The 15385-nt window shown below is 40.3% G+C and overlaps 1 protein-coding gene and 1 long non-coding RNA gene across 5 annotated transcripts in view; one reads left to right on the forward strand and one right to left on the reverse strand.

Annotated features, from left to right (window-relative positions):
• The window catches only part of NEDD4L (NEDD4 like E3 ubiquitin protein ligase), a 298551-nt gene that overhangs the window by 163227 nt on the left and 119939 nt on the right, over positions 1-15385 (reverse strand). The gene's annotated exons all lie outside the window — the stretch shown is intronic.
• On the forward strand, positions 2432-14988 carry LOC140690431 (uncharacterized). The gene is made up of 3 exons (XR_012065702.1): positions 2432-2556; positions 4960-4996; positions 14900-14988. It is a non-coding gene; the product is annotated as an uncharacterized lncRNA (long non-coding RNA).

A 15385-nucleotide genomic window follows, 5' to 3' on the forward strand; every position in this document is an offset into this window, starting at 1 on the left:
AGGGCATTAGCCAAGATCCGATGACTTGTATCCTCAAAGCATTTATAACCTGACAGCTTACAGACACAGTTCCCCAATTTATGACGTGCTTGGCTCTTCATATTCATTATCTTAGTGCAGTTCCTCCAGGTTCTGAACACATTTGCTCGTGGAAGAAATACCTCAACCTTTGTGATCCAGTCCAGTTCCTCTGGCTATGAAGACGATCTAAGTGCAAATGAGTCCCCCAAAGACCTACCCAACCTGGACCTCTCTCTTAAGCTCCATTCTCATCTACCATTACCTCCTTCACATGTCCACCCGGAGGTCTAAGAGAACTAACGAGCTTCTGATTCTGCCCCCACCTCTGCTCCCAGCTGACCCTTCACATCTCAGTGGCCACAAGCCAGCCAGCTGCTCCAATCGAAATTTCCTCCATTCTGCTCTTTTCTTTATCCCTCATACATTCAATCCATCAGTAGGACCTCAGAACTCTCAATGGCCAAAAAAAAAGTCCCAATCATCCACTTGTCTCCATCCTGGATAGCAGTTACTGTCCAGGTGTTCAAACTATCCTCTCTCATACAGGCTACCGCAACAGCCTCCAAATTGGCCATGGGGGCCACTCCTGCTGCAAAGACAGGGCACTCTCACCTGTCTGGCAGCCCTCTCTGCTGGCTTCCCACAACTTAGGCATAAAATGCAAATGCCTCCTGGTGGCCCACAAAGCCCTCAAGAGCCATAACTCCCATCTGCTCCTCTCCTCTCCTATGCTCCACTGGCCACACTGCTCTTCCTCACGTCCCTGACACTCACTTTCATGTAAGGCCTCACATCACACTGGCTGCTCCTCTTCCTGAAGGCTCCTCCCGTAGATCTTTAGGCTGGCTCGCATCTTCCGATTAAGGTAAGAGTCTTTATGCGGATGGGAGCATCAACTGGTACCACACTCTGGGAGAGCAAAATGGTAATATGTACCAAAAATTTTAAATCCTAATATTTGATTCAGTAACCCTATTTCCAGGGAGGTACAGAACTTAATCCAACTTAAATTTTTTTGCACAGATATTCACTGTACCTTTTCTCTCTTAAAGGAAAAATTAGAAACTTAAAACAGAACTGTGGGTGGGGTAGGGTGCATATAACTCAAGCGGTAGAGCGCATGCTTAGCATACATAATGTCCTGGGTTCAATCCCCAGTACCCCCCCTAAAAATAAATAAATAAGTAAGCCTAATTACTTGTCCCCCCTTGACAAAAAAAAAAAAAGAAGAAGAAGAAAATGGAATGTTGTATATCACATATGGGAATGTTAAGTGACAAAAAAGGGGCTATGAAAGTCTACTTACATTATGATGTTAATTATGTAAAAATACACATTTCCCACCAAAAGGCAACTGAAAAGAACATGCCAAAATATTAAGAATGGTTCTTCCTGTTGCTTTCGATAGCATTTTCCTTCTAAATTTCTTCTTACAGATTGAGAAAAATATGTAACTTTCACAATGGTAGGGAGAATACCACTTATTTTTAACAGAAAGAAATAATGTTACATACATCTGACAGTGGTCAGCTTTCCAAGAAACCACAGAAAAGGTGTATTGAAAAGCACAATGTTAAAATAAAGAGCTTCTACGTAAGATATGCAACAAATCAAATGAGAAAAACATTTGTCAACTATCACAGATATGGAGTTAAACCCCCTACTCTACAAAGAATTCTTACACATTAATGAAAAATTAACAATCTTTAGGAAAAATGGACAAACACTGCAAGTCACCACTGCATAAAAGAAGAAATACAAATACGTGAAGAGACACTCGACCTCACTGATTAAAGACATAAAATGAAATATTTTTACCTTCCGTAATGGAAACGATTTCAAAGATTAATAAAATGGAGTAATGCTGAGGATGGGAGAAACAGGTACTCTCATCGACTATGGGAGCCAGGGGAACCAGCATAACACTCGGAGGGCAATTCCCCAATGGTCAGGGATATCATAGTGTGTATGTGCATGTCTTTTCACCCAGGAATTCAACTGCCGGGATTTATCTACAGGAACAACCACACACAGATACATCAGTAAACACCACAGAGCTTTTAAAAAATAGTGTTGGATGACATCATGGATGTATTAACTGGGGGGAAAAAAACAATGCAATCTGGTATCTCTAACATGATCCCATTTTTTTTGAAAACAGCAGCTAACTTGGATGGAATTCTTAGTCTGTGACAGACACTGTTCTAAGCCCTTTAAGAGCATCACTCAGTTGAATCTTCACAAGAACCCTCTGAGACAGGCAGTGGTACTATGCCTGCTCTACAGATGAGAAAACTAAGGCTGAGAGAGGGTACATAGAAGTTCGTATCCAGATGGCCCCAGAATGCACATTTCTACCTCCCTCTCTCCCATCCAGACTCAATACCACAGCCATAAAAATTCTGGGGAAGGAGGCAATACTATCATCAGTTGAACAGAAATTAGATGGGTTGGATGGACAGAACAGCAAAACCAGAGTCCCGCGTGTGCAGAGGACAGTCATACAGGTGGAAATATTCTGTAGGCGCCAGAAGGGTGAGTAATCAGGAAACTTTACTTTCTCTAGCTTTTCCAGTTGCTGCCTTCCTCACCTAGGTGTGGTCTAAGCTGGAAGCGCATGCAGGCAGCTAAAGATGGGAGGGGTATGCAGCAGCCACACGCAAAAGGCCATCTGCTGCCCATCCCACCAAGTCCTTCCCAGGACCTCATCCTGACACATACCAGTGCCAGGCAGGCTCCTGTGATGAGAATTGGGCAACCCGGAGTCACAAGTGCAAAGACAAGCAGACAACCAAGAATCATCAAATGGGTGGAAAAACCAGGCCATAAAAAGTCAGGGGCATGAGCTTATAAAGGGAGCACACAGACAAGAGTCTCAAACGGAAGAATTTTAAAGATTCATAATTAACATCCTCACAAAATCTGAGAGGGTATCAGGGAATCAAAACAAGCGCAGGCTAGTATGAGAAAGAAAAAGAATCAGAGACCTAGAGAAGGAACCAGGATTTTTAACTTCAAACCACAGTGCTGTTCAGCCTTCTCCACAAGGAAAAACGTGAAATGCGGTTAACCGACCAGGGGTGGCTTTTTACATCTGAGGAGGTGGTTCAGAAATCCCCGCTCCCTCTCTACCCACCAACATCCACATCAACCTCCACTCCACCCCCTTAACATAGAGAAGGAGTGTTTCACCTTCCTCTCCACGTTTACCATTTACATTCGTGGGTAAACAGAAACCATGTCTTTGTTTCACAACTGGATGTCATAGACCTTTCCACACCTTGCTTCTCATGCATTCAATTTCTCATAGAAACCCCTCCAAAATCAACTCTAACACCTCTAATTCTTTCCATTCAATGGCTGCATAATATGACACAGTGCAAATATTCCACAAAGCTAACTGTTTTGCAACTGATGGGCATTTGTATTTTCAGTATTTTGCTACCTTAATGGTACAATAAACATCTTATACGTATGCCTTTGTGCACAGACACTTCTATTTCTAGAAGACAGACAGGTATCCAAGAGAAAGGCTGCTTAGGGGAAAGGTATATTAATTGTTATCTTTAAAACGCATTGCCAGTCTGCTTTCCAAATGAAGCACAGAAATTCACATTTCCATCTGTATTACAAGATGCCATTTCTACTACACCCTTGCTACCAAGAAGTGTTATTTTCTCTTGTACTCTTTTTTTTTTTTTTAAACCAGTCTGATGGGTTTAGAGTAAGGTCTCAATGTTGTTTTAATCTGCAATTCCCTAGCAAACGTGGATTGTTTTTTATGGGCTTCCTGGCTGTCTGCATTTGCTCTCTGAGAACTGTGTGTTTATATTTTTGGTCTATTTTCTGAGTCATGTTTGTCTTGCCAGTTCACAAGTTATCGACAGTAAGCCATTGCCCGTCATGCATGTTATAAATTCCCCTGTCTACCTTGCAGGTATTAAATTTGGCTCAAGAAGTTCTCCCTCACCCCAAGATTATTATATATTTATTCTTCTATATAAACTTCAGAATTAGTTCATTCAGTCAAAAAAAAAAACCCCACTGCTTTAGGAACTCTAAATGGAAGTGCAATGAATGTATGTATTAATTTGGGGATAACTGAGATCTATGTATGTATATATGTATGTATATTTTTATTTCATATCCTTCACTACAAAGGATACAGGTACCATACTTCTCAATTTCTTCCTGCTATTGAGAAAATACATGCCTGACTTCCATTTCCAGGTCCTTGTTTTCAAAACAGAGAAATGGTAATTTTTAGTGACTTTTTTTAATCTAGCAACCTTGACAAGTTTTCCCCCACTCTAGGCTCTTGCGTTTTCTAGACATGCAAATATTTCACTGCCTTACTACATTCACTAGAATCACTAAAACAGTGTTAAGTAATTGTAAAAGCAGACGTCCTTTTATAATTCTTAATTTTAACTGAGATAGTCTTAGTGCTTTGCCTTTTGGAAAGTATCTGTTGTTGGCCGTTTTTTGAGTAACATATAGCCTTTTCTAAGTGTAAATGATTTTTTTCATTCCCATTTTGCTTTTTTAAATTTCATACATTAGGGATGGCTGCTTAAATTATCAAATAGCTCTTCAGCCTCTGTTGACCTCGTCATGAACTCTTCTCCTTGAATATGCCGGGCACAATAATGAGTTATGGTGAAAACTATTCCTAATCATCACTCTAGTATTATTGGAATAAACTATTGATTTTGGCCTTTTGATGCACTCAAGAGTCTATTTCCTAATAAGGAATTTGTTTGTGTTGAATTTCTGCATTTACTTTCATAAATGTTAGTCTACACTTTTCTTCTTTAAAATTCACCAGGCATTAAAACCGAAATTATGCTAGCTTTATAAAGTGAACTAGGAAACTTTCCATAATTTACTACGTTCTTCAGGAGTATAAGTAACATTAACATTTTCTGTTTTTCAAAGGTTAGATAAAACTCAGCTGGAAACCCATGGAATTTTGGTGAGTTTTTCAATAACAACTGTAAAAAACATTTTTTTTAATTGAAGTGTTGTGAGTTTACAATATAATGTTAATTATGATGTACAGCATAGTGATTCAGTTACACACACACACACCTCTTTTCACATTCTTTTCAATAGTAACTTTTAATCACCTTTCCTACCTCTTCTACAGTAACAGGTCTTTTCAACCTCCCCATGCTTCTTTAATCCAATTCAGGTAATTTGCATTTTGCTAAGAAATCAACTGTTTTCAAATGTGTTTCCATAGGACCGCAGGTAGCATTTTCCTACAAAGTCAATTAATCTCTCCTCTGTCTTCCTTCTCATTCTTATGTTCTATTTCTGCCCTCCCTTTACCTCAGTTAAGATGATGGGAGTTAATTTTATTGGTCCTTTCAAACAACCAAACAATAAGTACTGGGTTTACTTATCCTTTAAATTTTATCTTCTGTTTTATTAGTTCTGATTTTTATCTTGGTCATCTCTTAATTCCTTCTACCTAGTTTTTAATTTTTGTTTATTATGTTTTTTTCAAATTTTTTAGATACACATTTATTTTTCATCTTCTTTAAAAATGAAGGCTAGCTTTCCCTTTTTAGGTGATGTTCTACAATATTCAGAACTTTCATGCAGAACAAGAAAGAAAAATACCCAAGATGAAAATTGTAAGGGCCGCAGTGGGAGTAAGCAATGGAATGAATCCACCAGTTGGCTTTTGCAGAGGAGGGGATGAATAAACCAGCAGGAGGAGGAGGAAGAGGCATCACCACTTCCTTAGCACAGGCTGAGTCTCAACAAAATCCTATCATCTCCCTCACCAGTAGGCTTTTACCCTGCATTTCACATTCTGGGTAGAGTGATCTGATTCATACATAGGCTTAAAAAAACAAAAATCCCACCAGAATAAATGTTGCCATTAGTGTACATTTAGCCTAATATTAAAACTTCCATGTGTAGTCAGAATAGTGTTCCAAAAATCTAGGGCATCACAAGATCACGTATCAACAAAGATTTGTCATGATAGTGAACTTAACTAACCCAAGAATGTGGCCTAACGCCTCTGAGATGCATCTTCAGGACAGGCTGATAGAAAACTGCCCAGTGATCAGAAGAACTGGTCACTCAGAACCCACTCTGTTTCCAGGCTCTGCGGGTTAAGTAAGAAGCGACCTTGTCTGCGTGATTGCTTCAGACAGCAGCTCTCATGAATCGATGCCGAAGGGACAGAAAGAGTCTGCATACCCCAGGGTGAGCGGCTCTGACCTAATTAGAAAGCTGTCTAAGGCCAGAAGCAAAGCTGAGACTACTTCCTTCATCCTTGCTACAGGGAACTGCAGAAGACTTACAAGAGGAGTCCCCACCTGGCCTGGCGAACTTGAAGATGACACTCAAATAAAACCACCTTCATTTATGCTCTACTAATTCAGAATTATGATTTTATGGTCTGAAAAGAGTTTGGACTCACGTTTCCATTTTTAGACTCTATGACAACAGGCGGAGAAGGAGGCTCAACCTACTTATGGGAACAAATTTTAGAAGCTCTGACTCATGTGTGCACAACCAAAGTGCTAATAATTTATCTGTGCGTTAAAGCAAACACTTCTATACGGGTTGCTACCCTAAGTCCTTATAAGAACTGAAACCGAAAAGAAATTTCTAACATGTTCTATATTTAATTTTCCTGTTCCTAAATGTTTTCCCCAGTGAATCCCAGTAAATAAAACGTTACTATTAAACCCCCATTATAACAGGAGCTCTTTGGAAACAGGAACCATTTAACGTTCCTGAGGGTCTCTGAAACCACTGAGGAAATAACACACCCTTTCCCTTTAGGCTGTATGTCCTTCTTCTGGGGACAGGTCCACAATTCCACCTCACATCAATAACCTCTTTAAGCCATCTGCACGTCCTGATTAACCGCCAGATGTCAGACACCAGGGCCCCTGTGCGAGTACAGGGGTGAGGTCAAGGGTGTACCTGGGCCCCTGAGAACATCACTGGGGTGGGAGGGGTACTGCTGCTACGAGGTACCAGATGTGTTTATAAGCTGGAACAGGCTCCGGGGCTGTAAACTATCAAGTCTACAGTGCACATATATGCATATATATGCCTATATGCACATAACTCTGTCGGCCCGAACCCATTTTTCAGGGAAGGGGGATGTTACCCCAGAATTATGAGTCATAGTTCATATTCAAGGCCCACTACTGGCTATAAACAAGCATTGTTTTCAACTCCCCAGAAAAATCTTCTAAAATGAGGTCTTCGGTTGGCTGGCTTTTTTCTGCACAGCACTCTGGTTTTCATCTGTCAAAATGAAATGGAGTCATCTCTGTTTTCCAAAGGTCAATGGCAACCAGCTACTTGTCATGGTCAAGGAATAATCTGAACGGGTTGGAATTTCCAGATATTCTCACATCATCCCTTGAAGGACTTAGAATTTCACATTCTGGCAGAAATACTTCTGTTTCTGTTCTTTGCAAACAATTACATGCTAAAGCTTAAAAGGCTGAACTAGAGTGTGTTTCATAGGGCAAAGGGCATGAGGGGAGAAAGGCACTCAGAGGGGCTTTTTCTTGTGTAGGGAGGAGTTGGAGGACAATATCTAAGGGTCACCCCATCTCCCCATCACAATGGGTACCGTGGTGATAATCTACAGGGTACCCCAGTGAGAAGGTGATTACGTCCCGCCAGCTCATTAGTGCTTCTTGTACGTGCCTAATGAGGTCAAGGAGAGGGGAACCCCTTGGCCTCCCCTCAAACACACACACACACCCCCCACAATGCCTCCAGACCGGCCAGAAATTCTGCTGTCACTTCAGTGGTGTAGCCCGTCCCCTTGCCCCTGCTCTCACCATCCTCTCTCCATATTTTGTATTCTTTCTCCCATAAATCTTCAACCTTAACACCAGCTCTCTACTCTCAAATTACCGTGTCAGGTGAAGAGGGACTCATCCCCTCCTTAAGCAGCGTGTGCCTTCCAAGGGCTGAAGTCTGAAGACAGAAGGTCAGGTCCCAATGCAAACAGAGCTCCATGAACACAGAAACTGGTGTCGTCCGACTGGAAAACTTGGTGTCACCTTTAAACTGACTTTACCAAACTCAACTAACCACGCAGACGCTGCAAGTTTCAGTGAATCCCGTACTCAATGCATAAAGGGAGCATCTTTCATTCCTCTGAGAATCGCCCTATTTCAATTATGAGGAATGGAAATAATTAAGGAAGCCTGCATGTGGAAGTTGGTATCGGAACTGGGGCTCACCAGGTCCGCAGGACTCAGACACACAGAGGAGGAGGACCTGGGGCATCACATGAAGAATGGCACCAGGGAAAAGAAAGTCAGGACACACGCAGGGAATGCAGGCTGTTCAGTTTGCCAAGAACGGAGTGGAAAAGGAAGTTAGAGGGGAATTGGGCTGGACCAGAACCACACTCTTATACCAGGAAAAGGGTATGGGACCTTTTTCACAGTAATGTTCTTTCTTTTCTTAATTACTGGTGGTTTCCATTATTTTCTCATAAGTCTTCAACTAATGACTAAAGGAAAGCCCTGAAATTTGAAGATTCTACTTCCTACATGTTTTCTATTCTTATTGTACGCCAATTAAGTTAATCATCTCGTTTTCTTCTCCTAATCGACAAACTCTGCTGTGCCTGTATCAGCTGTTTCTCTCTCTCTCTCACACACACACACACACACTCCCTCTAGTTAAAATAACCCAAGCGACTTACGATAATAAAACAAACATTCAAATATTTTTACCAAAAACACTTCTACTAAATATAACTTCCATAACCTTGTGAAAAGCCAAATATTTTTGCCAGGTGACTGTGTTTATCTTCCTTTAAACTCCTGTGATTCTTCTGGCCCGCTGTGAACACAGCGGATTACAGGGCTCCATTTCCCCCATTCCAACGCACCCACGATTGTGGACTGTTGAAGTGCCAGCTAGGAGCTGGTGGCCATGAAGCCACATTAGTTCATTAGCAATTAATTAAGAGGCCTAATGACCTAAATAGCAGGAAACACAAATGGGTTACAGTGAATGAGGACACCTACAATTGATTCTCCATTACTTACTCTACTAGCTCTTAGAACATCTTAGAATATCTTGTGATTACTCACAAGATAATATTTATTCAATTACTTTAACTCTCAACCCAGATATCTTGTACTGCAGAGCTCACAGGATATTGGGTATTTGTATCTGATACACATTCTGCTTGGGGGAGGGGGTGGGAGGGTAATTAAGTCTATTTTTTTTTTAAATGGAGCTACTGGGGATTGAACCCAGGACCTCCAGCATGCTAAGCATGCACTCTACCACTTGAGTGATACCCTTCCCCTATCCCAATACACGTTCTATCTGATATAATGTTGAATTCCTCTTCCCTAGTTTTTTTTAAATCTATTTTTTCTTCTTTTCTTCATTGTACCGTCAGATTCAGAGCTAGAGTTTCAGCTCACGAACTATTTGAATTCAATTTTTTCTAGAGTTTTAGTAACTTCTTTCTCCTTTCTTCAACTTTTACATTAACTGACTTTTAGAAAGATAGACAATACTCGTGAAACATTTCATGTAATGAAGGTTAATGCTACAAACACTACAGAAATTCTTTAAAATTTTCAAAAATTAAAGCTCAGAATTACGCAATCCCCATAGATCATGACCTGTCAGTCAACATGTCTGTAACAAGAGTAACAGTAACTTTCATCTGTTGAGATGCCTATCCATCACTAGTCTACGATGATCTCACGATACCCTGCCCAGTGAAGATTTTAAGATTTCTATTAGACTGTAAATGTCTAGAAGTCAAGGGACTTAATCCTCTTTGTATTCCAGATAACCAGCTGTCACATATACCCTAAGAGCAAAATAAATGCTTACTGTGAAAGAAATGAATCATCCTTAACTATTCTGTAAATGTATTAGGACCTGAAACACCTAAAACGTGGAGTGCAGATGGTAATGATGTCAATTAGGCTTTCGAATTCAAAAAGGGTTGAATTTTTTTTTTTATTATTAAAAGTCATTCTTTACGGTGGGGAGGGTGTAGCTCAGTTGGTAGACTGCACCTTATTAGCATGTATGAGGTCCTGGGTTCAATTCCTAGTACCTCCATTAAAATAAATAAATCTTAGTTACCCCCCACCAGAAGTCATCCTTTGAATCTGGTTGTCTGTGGCTAGAAACAATGACTTTTTTCACAGCAACTGATTTGAACTGGATTCACCTAAACCAGGATAAGATTTACTAATACAAATTTTAAAATCGAAAACTTTAGTAAGTATGTCCTTATAAACTGCAGTACATGGTTGTTATTTTTCAAATGCTCCAAGTTTTTAGGGTCTCATTGACTATCTTCTCAGACAGTCTGGCAAGACTTAATTTATCTGAGAGATAAATGGAGAATTTATCCAACCACCAAATGGAGAGTTTCATTTAATTACATACAAAGTAAAAAGAATTTGAAAAGTGTTTTTACCAGTCATAGTTATTTTAACATTTACTAATCTGGGTGCAGCTAACATAGTTTAGAAAAAAAGGTCATCTGTTTCTTGGTATAAAAAGCTGCTTGCCGGCAGGGAGGGTGTAGCTCAAGAGGTAGAGCGCTTGCTCAGCATGCATGAAGTTCAATCCCCAGTACCTCCTCTAAAAATAAATAAACCTAGTTACCTCCCCCAACCAAAATAAAATAATTAAATAATACAAGAATAAATAAAACAGAAAGCTATTTTTTAAAAAGTAAAAAACAAACAAACAAACAAAAAAAAAACTGCCTGCCTTTAAAAAAAACCACCTCCTTATTCCTGTACATTCCCAACACTGCACATTATTACACTAGATTCTTTCCTCCAGTGTATGGAGCCTCAGCAGAGTCTGGATAAATTATTACTTCCACTTTTCAAAAACTGACCTTCCTTCCAAAACTGAAACGTTAGACTGGAAATTCCAGATCCAACAGTAGAAGCCTCTTATTTTTATTATGACAATGATTTCACCACTTGAAGCCATTTTAGCTGCCAATTCAGTTTGTGGATAATTTAAGGAGGAATTTCCAATTAAGGTAATTAAGTATGCATCGAGGCCTAAAATTATCAAGTACAGTTAGAGATATAGATACAGATCCACACACCCCACAGCAGGAAGACAAAGAAATGGAATTAATAATAGTAACAATAACGGACTCTTACACAACAGCAAGCATTTTAAAGTCTTTAACGTCAGGGATGAGAAGACAGACAATGAACCAAATAAATACACAACTTACCATGAACAAGAGTCGTCACGAAATGAGAGTGCTTATCGGACATGAGAAGCATGATACAAGAGAGAAATCCAGAAGGAAGGAGGCTGCAAATGAGGGGGAAATGGAGGCAGAACCAACCAGGACCCCACCCCTGAAGAGATCAATGCTGAACCGTTTATGGGGGTTGCCGGGGTGGGGGGCAGTCAGAAAGGAGGGGCGCATCAGGAGGAGGGGTGAGCCCAGCTGATGGAAGGGACCTGCACCATCCTGTTGATTAACCACACCTGTGTCCCTTCCTGAACGGGGCCACCAGACCAGCACTCTCAAACCTGACTGTGCATTAGTCACCTGAGAATCGGACTCTAATTCAGTACATCTGGGCTGGGGCCTGAGCTTCTGCATCTTTAACAAGCTCCCAGGTGATGCTGCTGGTCATGGACGACACTCTGGGTAACACTGGCCAATGGAGGGCAGAGAGGAAGAGAGTTTAACAATGACTGTCACCTGCCGGGCGGGGCACACGAGAGCCGGGCTCCAGGCTCCGCGTCACCTCCTGGGTCTCCGTTCTTCATTTATTAACGTGGAAATGATGAGCCCATCCCAAGGTCTCTTTCTAGCTTTAAAACCTTGGCGCAGCAAGGAGGTTTGTAGCCTGAAGGGGATCAAAGGGGAGGCCAGAGCTGGAGGGAATGAAGGGAGGGCTACTGAAGAGCTACCCTTCCCTGAGACACAGGAAAGGGAACTTACGGACTTGTCTTTTTTGTCTTATCCCCTTATCCCTACTGGAATGTTTAGACAAAAATACAAAATGATGTGCACACAAGGCTATTTATCGCAAAACAATGGACAAGTCTGGGAATGACCTGAATGTCCATCACTTGAGGACCAAATGAATAAACTCCAGGACATCCATACGAGGGCAGACTACACAGGTGTGAAAAAACACGTAAGAAGTTCCCTATATACTGATACCGAGTGAACACTAGGATACAAGTCTATGTGAAAAAAATAAGGGTTCAGAAGAGTATAATATGCTACTTAATGAGTAAGAAGGAATACAAAATATATGCATACATGTCCTTATATTTCCAAAAAGAACAACAGAAAGACAGCCCCAAATCTAACAAAAAATGGTTACCTGTAGGAGGACAGGAATGGAAGGGTGACTTAATGCACCTAATATTACAGTTATGACCTGGCCAGTGTTTTACCCAATTAAAAAAGAAAATTAAATTTAGAAAAAAACAAAGTGGAATAAATTTAACAGTACATCAAGTTGGTGGTGCAATCATATAGTGAAATATTATCTTCCTTGACTGAAACATGTTTTTTAAAAAATTTACTTATTTATTGGGGTAATTATGTTTATTTATTTTAATGGAAGTACTGGGGATAAAACCCAGGACTTCACGCATGCTAAGTGCACACTCTACCACTAAGGTATACTTTCTGCCTGAAACGTGTTTTTAATTGTATATCCCTAATGGGATATAATGCTAAGGTTAAAAGAATTGCAAAGAAATATTAAACTGCATTCAATAGCAATAAAAATGGCAAGATGTTAATAACTGTTGGAGTTGGGTGGTGGGATATCATTATGCTGTTTTGCCACCGTGCAATTTTCTGTTTCCGTATATGTTTGAGTCATTGTTTTTAATCAACCTTCCGTAACGTTCTTTATCACATCAACACATATACAGACCGAGCAAGAATGAGAAAGTATGGTGTTGGCACCAAAGCCCCCCTCTGTCCACCAAGGTGAATGTCAACGTTCCTAATATAAAATCGAACTAAGTGGGGAGAGGGGCTGACTCCTACTATAAAGTAATGTATTCGGCATCTGTACAGATCTTACTGCGTTCAAATATTTCCGCTGAGGTTTATTTGATATTTTATCTCATTCTGTTTTCACAACAAAACTGCAGGATGTCTATTATGCTCATTTATAACTGAGGTAACTAACCCGAACTACTTCAAGGTCAAGCTCTTCTATCTTCATGTCCAGTGCTTGTCAAACTGCCCACCCTTCCCCCCAGTACCTCACCAACAGAGCAGCGGGGTGGCGGCTACGGGCAGGAGGGCACTACCACCAATTTCAAGTAGAACTTTTAAATATCCATGCTAATTTTTATCTACCCCACAATACACGCATGTTGGTTTTAACATGAAAGTATCCTTTTTAGTGACATATCAAACACAATGTATTTTGTGGGTCTATGAACCCAGGAACCACAATTGCTTATTCCATATTTAGGGACATTGAATTGCACGAGGCTGCAATGAGACAGTGATATTTGTCACCCAGATGCCTTTGGAGGCCCAGGAATAAAAAGGGACACGTCCCACTGTCCAACTAGCACGTTGCTGGTAGCATTCCCAGCCGGCAGGATTTCAATTGGCACCTACCAATACACTTCCTGTTGATGTAACTTTTTAACCTGAAAATTCCATCTAGTCTTTTAAATATATCACCTAGAAATGAGTCAGGGCAATGGTGGGCAAATGAAAATCATATAATATGGTTAGAAAATTTGGCCAAACCAATTGGGCACATTTTGGGAAGGGGCACTTCATGGCCATCCTAAGCAAAAAGCTGAGAGGCAGATAAGGAATTCAATTCTGCAGCAGCAGCCTATCCCAAAGAAAAAGGAAACAATAAAATTTACCACTATATCCTTTAACAAAATGACAGCAATTTTTACAATATTTTTAATCTTAGAATGGTTTAGATTTATAGAATTATTGCAAAGATTTGTGCAGAGTTCCCATGTATCTCATATCTAGTTTCTTCCAGTGTTAACATGTTACATTATTATGACACATGTCATTATTAATCAAGGTTGCTACCGCATCATTAACTAAAGTCCATACTTTATTCCACAATATCCTATTTTTTCCCAATGTCCTTTCTTGTTCCAAGATACAATTCCAGTTTTCTTTAAATTTAAAATTCAACCACAGGAAGGCTATGTAAGCAGAGAACAAATACAAGCATAAAAGACTAAAATGATGCTTCTCAAGCATGTTAAGCCCCCAAAAATGCAAACATTGGATGAAATCACCATCAAGAGTCAGTTCTTCAATAGACCAACCCTGATCTACTGTTACAGTAACCACCATCGCTAAGAGAACTTACCTGGAAACTCATGTATTTGATAAGTGCATGAAAAGTGAGCTGTTGTACAAAGAACACCAACCTGGAAGTCAGTTTTAGATACTAAGGCTGGTTCAATCACACTAAGCTGGGTATCATTTAAATCAGGTCAACAAAGAGCTTCTTGGGTCTGAAACTTACAGAACACTTCTCTGTGTACTACTGAGTGTAAGCCATGGTCCCACTTCCAAAGCTAGTTTAATCTAATTAAGGTGTAAACGCATAAAAAGTTAACTTTGAAGTCTACAAAGAGCAAGGCACAATGACAACAAAAGGGGTTGAAAATGAATGCGAGATTAATGGAAAATGAATTCAATAAATAGGCAGAAATTGCCCCAAGAACGGAATTAAAGAAGAACCCACATCAGAACGATTAGAAAAGGACAGTTAACCGTTCTGGGCTAGAGGTTATCTCAAAACGGAAGGTATTAGACCACACTGACTCTTAAGATCCCCTTCTGTATCTAAAATTCCACAATCCCTTCTTCTTTCAGTTTCCAACAACCACTGTGAGGTTATCAGCAGGGATACCCTGTCACGGGCCGCAGACAACACAACCACAGCCATCTTCCCACCAGCTGCCGTGGAGGGATTTCCACCACAAATGGAAAGCTTTTCCTGCCTGACAATGAAAACTAATCCTCCGTTCAGGTCATTCATACTATCAAGTAACTACTAAGTAAATGATGTTAAAGAAAGGCACTCTGCCCATCATTTGAAGTTGAAAGAAATACATTGTATTATTACCTCACAGCTACGCTACCCAGTTCGCACGGTCCACTAATTTGTTAATTCAACCCGGCCCGATTAAGCATTTTTGGCAAAAACTAAATTGTACTCCTTATGGATAGGCTACTCAGAGCGTTCAGATTTTCCACGGCATTTCTAATTTTGCACATTCCTTAAACGTAGGCTTGGTGGGTGGGCATAGCTCAGTGTGGTAGAGAGCATGCTCAGCATGCACAAGGCCCTGAGTTCAA

This window comes from Vicugna pacos, chromosome 30, assembly GCF_048564905.1.
Source record: "Vicugna pacos chromosome 30, VicPac4, whole genome shotgun sequence".
In the NCBI taxonomy this organism is placed as follows: domain Eukaryota; kingdom Metazoa; phylum Chordata; class Mammalia; order Artiodactyla; family Camelidae; genus Vicugna; species Vicugna pacos.